Source organism: Cynocephalus volans, chromosome 7, assembly GCF_027409185.1.
Source record: "Cynocephalus volans isolate mCynVol1 chromosome 7, mCynVol1.pri, whole genome shotgun sequence".
Lineage (NCBI taxonomy): Eukaryota > Metazoa > Chordata > Mammalia > Dermoptera > Cynocephalidae > Cynocephalus > Cynocephalus volans.
Genome location: NC_084466.1, coordinates 132,078,992 through 132,089,883, shown reverse-complemented (window position 1 = coordinate 132,089,883; position 10,892 = coordinate 132,078,992). Strand labels below are relative to the sequence as shown.

Sequence of the window (10,892 nt, the reverse complement as noted above, 5' to 3'; positions counted from 1 at the left end):
GTGATTGTCTATTGAAGGCTTGTACATTGAACCATCAGTGTGAATGAGGGTGACTTTCTGCCTGGGTTACCAAGAATACAGTGACTATGTGTGTGTCATTATGTAGGTAAGAATCTCTCTACGTGTGAAACTGCACATCTATTAGATGATTGTCCAGCAAGCACTGAATAAAGTTTTGCTGAGAGCTAGACGCAGTGCTGCAGGGCAAAAATGATGGAGATGGGGTCCCTGCCCTCAAGGATTCATAGTCTACCAGAGGAGACAAACTAGTAAATAAGTGTCACAGTTAGAATACTGCATGGATTGCTCTTGGAGCACTGTTCTGGAAGGCCTCCCTGAAGAGGTGGCTTAAAAGATAAGAAAGTTTCTCAGTAGAGAAGGGATTGATGGGGTTAGGGTATAGGAAGGACATTATGACCAGATTGAACAGTATGTGTAGCATAAGGGGAACCTGGGGCTGCTCATGAGGGCAGACCCCAGAGCACGAAGGGCTCTGGATCATGCTAAGAAATGTGGACTTTTCCTGTAGGGTACTGAGTGGGAAGTAACTCTCAGATATATATGTTAGGAAGATTACTCTGATGCCGTGCAGAGGATGGATTGGAGAAGGCTAGACCAGAGGCAAGAAAACCATCGTAAGTAACTATTGCGAAATTCAGGGGAGAGATTATGACGGTCTGAGGAAAGAGGGAAGAGAGAACAGATTAGGTAGGGTGGGCAGGATTTGGGGAGAGGGGTAGGGCAGAAGGAGGTGTTGAAGGTTTCTGAACAGCTAGGTAGGAGGAGATTCCATAAAGGGAGATGCTGGAGGAAGAGCAAGTTGGGGGATGAGGGTGATGACTCGGTTTCGAGCATGTAGGATTTAAGGTGCTATAGGACATCCAGGTTGAGGTATCCAGCAGGCAGCTGAATATGGGCCTGGAGCTCAGCAGAGAGATCTGGCCTGGAGATAAAGAGAAGACTCATCAACGCTTGTACGTGGCAAATAATGCTGTAGGAACAGATGAGACACCAGGGAGTGCTGAGATTAAGAAGAGAGTCGAGGGCAAAAGCCTGGAGATCATTCATGTGTATGAGACTGGAGGAAGGAAAAAAAGACAGGGAAAGATGATAAATAATTAGACAAAACAGAGGAAAACAAAGACAAAGTTAGGAAAGAGAGGAAAACATTGCTAAGAAGTTGAGCCCAGGTTTTAGACATGTTGAGTTTATGGTTTGCTATGAAACCTCCATGTAGAAGTGTCCAGTGGACAGGATCTAGAAATCAGAGCTCTCAGCACGAGTGAAGGCTTGGGGATGGGAACGTTCGTGGTGGAATGTGGTGTGGCAGGCATACAGGATGAGTGATGGATGTAGAAGCCAATGAGATTGGAAAAGTGAGTTGGGATATGCAGAGCTTTGAATACCAACCTACAAGTTAATGCTTTAACTGGAGGGCAGGAGTTGACTGTCATTAATAAGAAAGATGACTTGGTCAGGTTTTCATCTTAAAGAGATTACTCTATGTCTTAGTTTGATTTCTCCCCAAATCGGAGGTTGAGACAAGGACTTGGGTGAAGGTAGTTTATTTGGGAGGTGATCCTGAGGAGCAGTAGTGAGGGAGAGGGAGAGGGAAACAGAAGAGAAAGCTGATTGCCACTGTGGACAACTGAAGTGCAATCCTTGGGGACCCTCTGGGGAACCATGTATACTTCAGAATTGTCACTCGGAAGGAATGGAAGCTGGGTGCTTTTCTACTACTGAATGAGGTCCCCATTAATTGAAATTTGTACCAGGGCCATTACATCCCCTTTCCTGGTCTAGCTGCACTGAAATCAGAAGTGGGTTGAGGGGAAGGGATGCTAGAAAGAATAAAAGCATCTGCTACGTTCTGGCAGTCACTTGGGAAATGGATGGGAGAGGGAGATATTAGAGGGAGAGACACCAGTTAGGAGATGATTGTAATGTCCGGACAGTCCAAGGTGAAGAATGTAGAAACTGAAAGAAGGAAAGACTGTTCTGGAGGCGTAGAATTAATAGGACTTGAAGATTAATCTGGTATTTGGGGTTTGTGGTAGGCAGAATAATGACTCCCAAGGTCTACACCCTAATCCCAAGAACCTATGAGTATATTATGTTGTAGACCAAGGGGGAATTAAGGTGGCAGATGGAACTAAGGCTGCTGATCAGCACAGGACTTATCCTAGATTATCTGAGTGGGTCCGTTTTACTCACAAGCGTCTTTATAAATTAAAGAAGGAGGCAGGAGAGTCAGGGTCCAAGACGGATTTGAAGATGCTAGGTGCCAGTTTTAAGTTGGGGACAGGGGTCACAAACCAAGGAATGCAGTGGCCTCTAGAAGCTGGAAAAGGCAGTGAAACAAATTCTCCCCTACAGCCTCCATGGAAGACTAGCCCTGCCAACACCTTGATTTGAGCTCAGTGAGACCCATTTTAGACTTCTGACTTCCAGAACTGAAAGATAGTAAATCTGTGTTGTTCTAAACCACTAAGTTTGTTACAGCAGCAATTGGAAACTAATAAAGGGTCCAAGAAAAACTCTTAAATGACTTCCAAGAGTTCTAACTTGGCCAGACAGGGAGGAATTCATGGAGAAAAGGAAGAAAAGTAAATTGGGAGAGAAGCTTTTGAGCTATTTTGACCATTTTCTTTGTATGGGTGGAGGGATTTCCATGTGGAGCTATCACATAGGATATAAAGCCGGGGTAGGGGAAAGATTTTTGGAAAGGGGGTCCTCATTGACATGGCAATATCTGAAGCAATGAAAGCAGATGAGGTTACCTAGCAGAGGATAAGGACAGAACCTTGAATTTCTGGGATGCCAGTGTGCTGGGGCTGATGGACGAGTTGCTGGTGGTGGAGGCTAGCTCTGTTTATCTGCCTCCTCTTAACGAGCTCTTTGAGTTCCAGTGCTGGCTATGTGGCCTTTACTGTCCCTTCTCCACTGTTCTCTCACCTTCCCCAGGCCCTTTGTTTCTTAGGAGGTGGCCTGCAGGGCTGCTGTGTACTGTTGTGCAGGTTGCACATTGCACAGCTCTAAGGGCATTATTTGCGTAGATTACAATATGAATGGGGTGCTCTCTGAGAGTTGTCGGTGTATATCTTGACAACAGTACATGATGGCGTGGTTGGAGTGTTTAGAGAGACAGAGAATTGGACTCTCCCTTGCCTCCAACTATATATCTAGAGCCTCAGTGCTGGCTTGAGTCCAGGATACCAAAGAGGTCTCAGGAGCAAGGCCTAGACATGCAGTGGGAGCAGCCCCTGGAAGAGACGAGGCCTGGAGGCCAGGCTGTCAGGTGTCCAAACCTGGGCCCTCCTGTCAACCCCCATTCCTTGGGATGACAGCTCTTCCCTGTTCCCCCAGCACCCCACCCCTGTTGACTGCCTTTTGATTAGAATGTGGACTCTAACTTGAAATTAATCTGATTAATGTAATGAAGGCAGGGCCGGCTCAGCACCGCCTGATGATGAGGGGAGATGGATTGGGAGCGAAGGCGCTCGGATGGAGGTGCGGCCGTAATTGCTGCGTTTACTGCTACCTGCCTCGCTGACCCTGCTGTTTAGCCCATTAATGATGATGCACAAGCCTCACTTTCCAGAGATAATGACAGAGAATCTCAGGGGAGGGGAAGGGAACTGGGGGTCTGGGGTCTGTGGGAGACATGGATCTGAGGATGGGGACATGGTGAGGGTGAGGGATTAGGGAACAGGGGCACAGAAACATGTGGGGAGACAGGGTACAATGGTACAAGATGGGGGCTTGCTACAGGCTCCTGTTCCCTCAGGGTAATTTAGGATAACTGCCTAGTGCTGAGCTGTGAGTAGGGACTGCTGTAGCTGGTAGGGCTCCCTGACTGGGCAGGAGGCCAGCACCGCTGCTTCTCCAATCCAGCAGGGCTTCCTGGAGGAGGGATCTTGGAAAGAGGAAAGAAAACCCAGAGAGTGGGTAAGAGCTAAGCAGTACTTTCCCTATTCCTCCAGCACCAGCCTGGGGCAAGGAGGAGGGCACGTGGGGGTCAAGGCAGAGCCTTTGGGGGTGTGGTGTGAGCACACATGTATATACCCACATACTGGGCACAGACAACCTGTGCATAAATCAAGAGAAAGACTTATCTCTTTGATTAATTCCTCTTTGATGCCTCAAAGAAGATGAAATAAATGTTCCTAATCTCATCTGCTGTCCCTCCATGTACTTTATCCTCACCCACATACATTATTCATTCATTCATTCAAGACAGTTGAGAACTGTCCCGGTTCTGCTGCAAACTTTCTGACCCCACTAGGCAGACCCTTGCCCCTCTCTATAAATGAGGGAGATGGTCCAGGTGGCCAGCCCTGATATGTGAAGACAGGGAGATGCCACGTGTCTTCATTGACACCTGCAGTCTGCCCCAGAGACTCTATGTGGGCAGAGGACCCTCCCAGCGCAGCCCTGAGGATGGCGTCTTTCCAGCCTACTCTGGAATCCACCAGAATGGCCTACATCTATGTCTAGCTTTTTAGTAACCAGTTGGCTTTGTGGACTCACGTGAAGTTCATGAGCAACAAAAACTCCCTGCATTTTCCTCATATGAGCCACTGGAACACCAGGACTCCCTCACGGTGCACTAGGGCAATGGATTTGTAGAACAAATTCAGGACTTCACGTTTATCCCTTAAATCCCATTATGCTCATTTTGACTCATTATAACTCCAGGCTGTCTGTGAGGCCCTAATTTTGATCTCCGCCATTTAACAAGTTTTATATCTTCTCAAATACCTTCCTGATAATGTCATGAGCCTGGAGGTCATTAACAAAAACAGGGAATAGGAAGAGCCAAGGATGGAGTCATGGGACAAAACTCTAGAAATTTCCTTTTGGGATCATATTCTTCTACTTTTTAGATATCTGTCCATTTTGACTACAGGTTCTTAGTGAACCTACATTGGTTATTACTGTGCGTGAATGTTCTCTATTTAGTGTTTATGCACTGTTAATAATGCATTTTCCCCAGAACGTAAATTCTAAGAAGGCAGGAACCACATTTGTCCTGTTCACCACCTAATCTCCAGTGCCTGGTGTGCTCTGTCTGAGACATAGAAGGTGCTCAGTAGAGAGTCATTGACAGAATGAATGACTCCTTTACAGAAATGAGGGTAGCAGTTGTGTTAGGGTGAAATGATCAGACATGTTCATGCACTTTACTGCCCCTGTGCCTAGTTTCTGGCCTCTGACAGCAGGCTTTTGACAGGAAGTGATAGAGAAAAAAGGGAGGTTTAGTGGAAAAATTTAAGGAAGAACTGAGTACTTTGAGAGAGAAAGCGAGAGAGAGAGACTGTGTGTGTGTGTGGGTGTGTGTGTGTGTGTGAGAGAGAGAGAGAGAGAAAGAGAGAGAGAAAGAGAGAGACAGAGAGTGTTTTGGGGTCAGGTGGACCTGGGATTGAATTTGCTTTAGGTATTTATTAGCTGCATGATCGAAGATGGTTACCTATCATTCCAGAGCCTTGGTTTTTTCATCTGTAAAGTTGGGTGAGGTACTTACCTCACCTTCCCTTGACCCTTTCTCCCCCAGCCCAGGACCCCATAGTCTCCTTTCCCTTCATCACCACAGTTTCTGGAAGTGTGTATATTATGAGTAATACCGACTCCCCTCAGTTGTTGTGAGGATTGAATGCAATGATGGAGAAAGCCCCTAGCCTGTGGCTTGGCACTGCAAATGGCAGTCCCATCCCCCTTTCCCTCCCCTCCTTCTTTATAGTGGACACTGCAACTCTCAGGGAGAAAGAAAGAAGAGGGTGAAGAATGTTACTTGTGCTCTAAGGTAGCTCTAAATTACCAGCGTCTGGGAAGTCAAGCTTGACTTTTCAAATATAGCTGTTTTCCCTCAATACATGAGTTATGAATGCTAATTGAAGAAAAACTAGAAGATTCAGATATGCAAAATAAAACATGACCTGTAATTCTACCACCCATGTTAAACACTGTTAACATTTGGGTATGTAGTCTTCTAGACTTAATTTTTTTCTGTGTACGTAATCTACTTTTTTTTTTTACAAAAATGGAATGATATAATCCTATTGTTTTGCAAACTTTATTTTTCTCATAACAATGTATTGTGGACAATTTTTCATGTCAATGACTACAGTTCTATAATCTATGTCTACATTGTTAATGTTTGCATAGTAGTCTACTGGAAGGGTAACTTCATCTCTTGCTGATGGATACGTGCACACTTTCTGCTTTTATGAAAAATAATGCAAGGATCACTCCTGAGCCTGTATCTCTAAATCCGAGAGAGGCATGGGAGGATACCAATGTAACTGCCTGGGAAGGTTTTGAATCAGGCCACATTGACCAAGGCCTTGCACCTATCATGGGAGGGAGGAAGAGTGACCAAGGAGAGTGACAACGGGCTGGCAGCAAACTGTGAGGAACACCTGAAAGATGAGAACTTGAAAGGAGTAGAGGTGGGTAAAAACTGCCTGGCAGGGGAATGGCTAAATAAACCCACGGATATCTATCCTGTAGAGGACTCTGCAGCAATTACAGAGTGGAGTACTAACAGGTACTAACTTAGAGGGCTCTGCAAAGTATATTGTTGAATGAGAAAAGCAAGCTATAGAACAAAACATTTGTCATTTGTGTATACATAGGCATCTTCCCCTCCTTTTTTTTTTGCTCTAAGGAAAATAAAAATTTAACAAGGTAAAAACAAGATTCTTTTTGTAGAACTCAATCTAAATAAGAATCTCAGCGCTAAATAGAGTTTGTTATTAAAATATATATATACTACCTTCCCTTTTTTTGTTGTTGTGGTAAAATATATACATATGAAAATTTGCCATTTTAACCATTTTTAAGTGTCAGTTTAGTGGCATTAATTACATTTGCAATGTTGTGCATCCATCACCACTATTTCCAAAATTTTTTCATCCCCCTCAAACAGAAACTCTGTACCCACTACGCAATAACTCCCCGTTCTGCCTTCCAACCAGCTCCTGGGAAACTCTAATCTACTTTCTGTTTCTGAATTTGTCTTTAAAGAATTTTTTAATATAAGCAGAATCATATAATATTTGTCTTTTTGTTTCTGGTTTCTTTCATTTAGCCTAATGCTTTCAAGGTTCACCCATGTTGTAGCATGTATCAGAGTGTCATTACTTTTTATGGCTGAATTATTATTCCATTGTATGTATACATCACATTTTGTTTATCCATTCATATGTTGATAGGTAGTTTTTTTAAAATTTAAATCCATTTCTTCATTTAAAAAAATTTTTATTTATTTATTTATTTTATTTTATTTTATTTTATTTTGTCGATATACAGTGTGGTTGTAAATCCATTTCTTCAAATTAGTGTGAATATGCTAACTAGAGGCCTGTTTTTCGTTATTTTAAATGGAAAAAAATGATTAGGGGTTATATGTCAACTCAAATCCCTCAGCTGATTTCCTAAAATCTAACTAAAACACCATAAAATGCCTACATATAATAACAAATTATTATGTTAGGATGTAAAATGCTCAAAACATTGCTTCCTAGGTACCAAGCAATGAAATGGTTGTAACAAGTAGTTGCTCTGTTAGTAGCAGTAAAGCCTCTTTTAGCATCAGCCATGCCCCAGACTCACATCCCCGTTGTTGACACTTCTCAAAATATCTACATATGATTCCGACACCCTACTAATTCAATCTGAAATGTAGCTTGGGATTTTCCCTGTACATCATTATGTTTAGAATACCATATAGAGTTTTGGGTATGCAAATTGTTTTAGTCCGTTTTGTGTTGCTATAACAGAATACCTGAGACTGGGTAATTTATAAAGAAAAGAGGTTTATTTGGCTTATGATTCTGGGACAGCTGCATCTGGCACGGGCCTCAGGCTGCTTCTACTCATGGCAGAAAGTGGCAGGCTGCCAGTGGGTATGAGCAGATCACATGGAGCGAGGAAGCAAGAGAGAGGAAGCAAGAGATGCCAGGGTCTTTTTAAGCAACCAGCTCTCATGGGAACTAATAGAGCGAGAACTCACTCTTTAATCCCCCCTCCCCCAGGGAGAGCATTAATCCATACATATGGGATCTTCCCCCATGACTCAATCAGTTTCCAATACTGCCACATTGGAGATCAAATTTCGACATAAATTTTGGAGGGGACAACACATCCAACTCCATCACAAATATTGTGCATATTTTATGTATACAAATAACAGCTGAGAAACATTTTTCAGCTGTGAGATACATGTGTTCTATAAAGTTTGGGCACTGAAAACCTAGAAGTGTTCTTCTGGAAAAATATTAATGGAGGAATATGTTCTATGAAATATGCCAATATGGTTAAAGCACAAAAACAAAAGCGTATGTTTTAATGTACATATATGTTTGTAAATGCATTGAAAAAGTCTGGAAGAATATGTACTAAGCTAACAACAATAAAGAATAGATAAGAATTAGAAGGGGTGGTCAATGAGAGCTTTAGCTTTATCTGTAATATTTGCACTTTGATGAGAATGCATTCATATACATCTAGTGTGATTAAACATTAAACAAAACAAACAAATTAATTAATTAATTAAAAAAATGTGTTTAACATCCAGTACAACCTTTGGGGTAGAAGGTCATGGTGTGGTGTTAACCAAAGACAGAGGGAAAAGAGCTGCTACCTTTCTTTTTCCTTCTTTCTAGAGTGTAAAGGTGAGTAACTTCAAATCAGAAATAGTGGGAAAAAAATCATGGTAAAAAGGTCCATATAGGTGTCAAGATCACATGTGATCAGAAATCTGCTGTCAGGGACCTTTGGGGAATCATGAAGGATGGGAGGAGTGCTATGGCATGGGGCTGAACAAATACTGCCACAATACACGGCAAGGAGTAGACATTGGATTTGGAAATTAAAGGTTGTCAAGATTGATGTCGAATCCTGGCAAAATTCTAGAAATGATTATTATACATGTGTTCTGACAATGCTTAGCAGGGAGAATAATGTTTGGCAGAAGTTAACATGTGTTCCCTACGAATATATTCCAAAGGACAGAATATCACGCTTCCTTTGTTGATAAAGATACTGAATAAAGAAGTCAGGGGTATGTTGAAGACACTGTTTTTTGCTTTCAACAGGGCATGAAGCAGTTTGTCATATTATCCTGGTGGATGTGGTGAATAAACCTGGGCTGCATGATGGCCCTGCTTATAGAATTCATAACTGGTGACTCACTGTACCCAAGGAGGTGTGATGATAGTTTTATGCCCTGTCAGTAGGAGGTCTTTGAACCTGTGACTCAGCCCTGGCCATGCAATGTTTCTATCAGTGACTCAGATGAAGATGTAGGCATCCAGCTCATCCCACTTTCAGATGACACAAATGGGAACAGAATTGCTAATAGGCTGGTTGACCTATCAGCGATTCTAAATGAGATTTGAAATGATTTTGACAGGCTAGAACAGTGATCCTACATGAACAAATGACATTTGGAGGGTATAGATTTTGAATCCTACAGGTGGGTTAAAAAGATCAGAAGTACAAATACGGGGTTGGGGACCCTAGCTTAAGAATGAGTTACATGAAAAAGACTGAGTTTATTTGACAGTGAATTCATCGTGAGTCAATTGTATGGCCCTGCCTGGAGCCTGATGACTTCCATGCTACCTCCATAGATGCAATAAGTCTGGAAAAAGAAAGGTCAGTGATCCCACTGGGCCCTATATTTTGCTACGTTCAGGGTTGGGGACCCTTTTTAAGATCAATGTCCAGGGAAGGACAACCCCCATGGTGAAGGATCTAAACACCAAGTCTTATGAGTAGGATGACCATAAAATTTATTACTTAAACTGGGGAACATTTGAGAATGAAAGTGTTATTAATAAGGGGAATGTACCTTTGAGCCATCATTTGGAGGATGTAAGACTTTTTATACTGGAGCAGAAGTGACTTCAAATAACCAAACAATTGGAATATGAGATGGGGAACATGTTTTTATGGCCCCATTATCATTTAAAAATTATTATTTAAAAAGGAACACCTGCTCATTGAAAAAAAATTAAATAGTAACAAACTCTCTCCTACCAAATAAGGTTAAAACTAGTATACACCTTGTTGAATTGCTATGAGGATTAAATGAGTGTAAAGTGTTTAGAAAAGTGCATGGCATAAGTTTGTAAGATAAAAATAAAACTGTTTAAAAGAAAAACAAAGTTCTCTCTTCACTTCCTTCCATCTCTTATGTTGGTCACATGTTTCAGAGATAGCCATATGATTAATTTATTGTGTATATTATAAATATTTTTAAAGTTAAAAAATTGAAAGTAATATGCTTACATGAAGCAAGTGTGGAAAATATTGATAATTGCTAAATCTGAGGGATTAGAATATGGGAGTTTATTGTACTATTCTCTCTACTTTTGTGTAGGTTTGAACTTTTCATTAAAAATGGCATATTTACATAGCTCAATGGGGAAACTTTGAATGTGTGAGAATGACTATTTTAGTCTCACTGTTGATTGATATTTTAGCTGGGTATAGAATTTTAGACTTGAAATAATTTTTCCTAAGAACTTTGCAGGTATTGTTCCATTACCTTATAGTTTCCACTGTTGCTGTTGTGAAGTCTGCTGCCATTCTTATTTCCAAACTGTCATATTTGTTTTTTACCCCCACCTCCTTCTCTCATTCTGGAAGCTGCTATTTATTCCTTGGTGTTCTAAAATTTCATTATTATGTGGTGTGGGAATTTGTAAATCCATTGTACTGGGTATTTTGTAGGCTTCTTCAACTTAGAAATCCATGTCCTTCATTTCTCAGGAATTTCTGTGCTCGCTTCGGCAGCACATATACTAAAATTGGAACAATACAGAAAAGATTAGCATTTCTCAGGAATTTCTGGAGTTATTTTTTGATAATTTTTGCACTTTCAT

General features: G+C 41.7%; 1 non-coding gene across 1 annotated transcript; it reads left to right on the top strand.

Moving 5' to 3' along the window:
• Positions 1 to 10,787: 10,787 nt before the first annotated feature.
• LOC134382853 (U6 spliceosomal RNA) lies at positions 10,788 to 10,892 on the top strand. Its single transcript, XR_010024116.1, has one exon. It is a non-coding gene; the product is annotated as a U6 spliceosomal RNA (small nuclear RNA).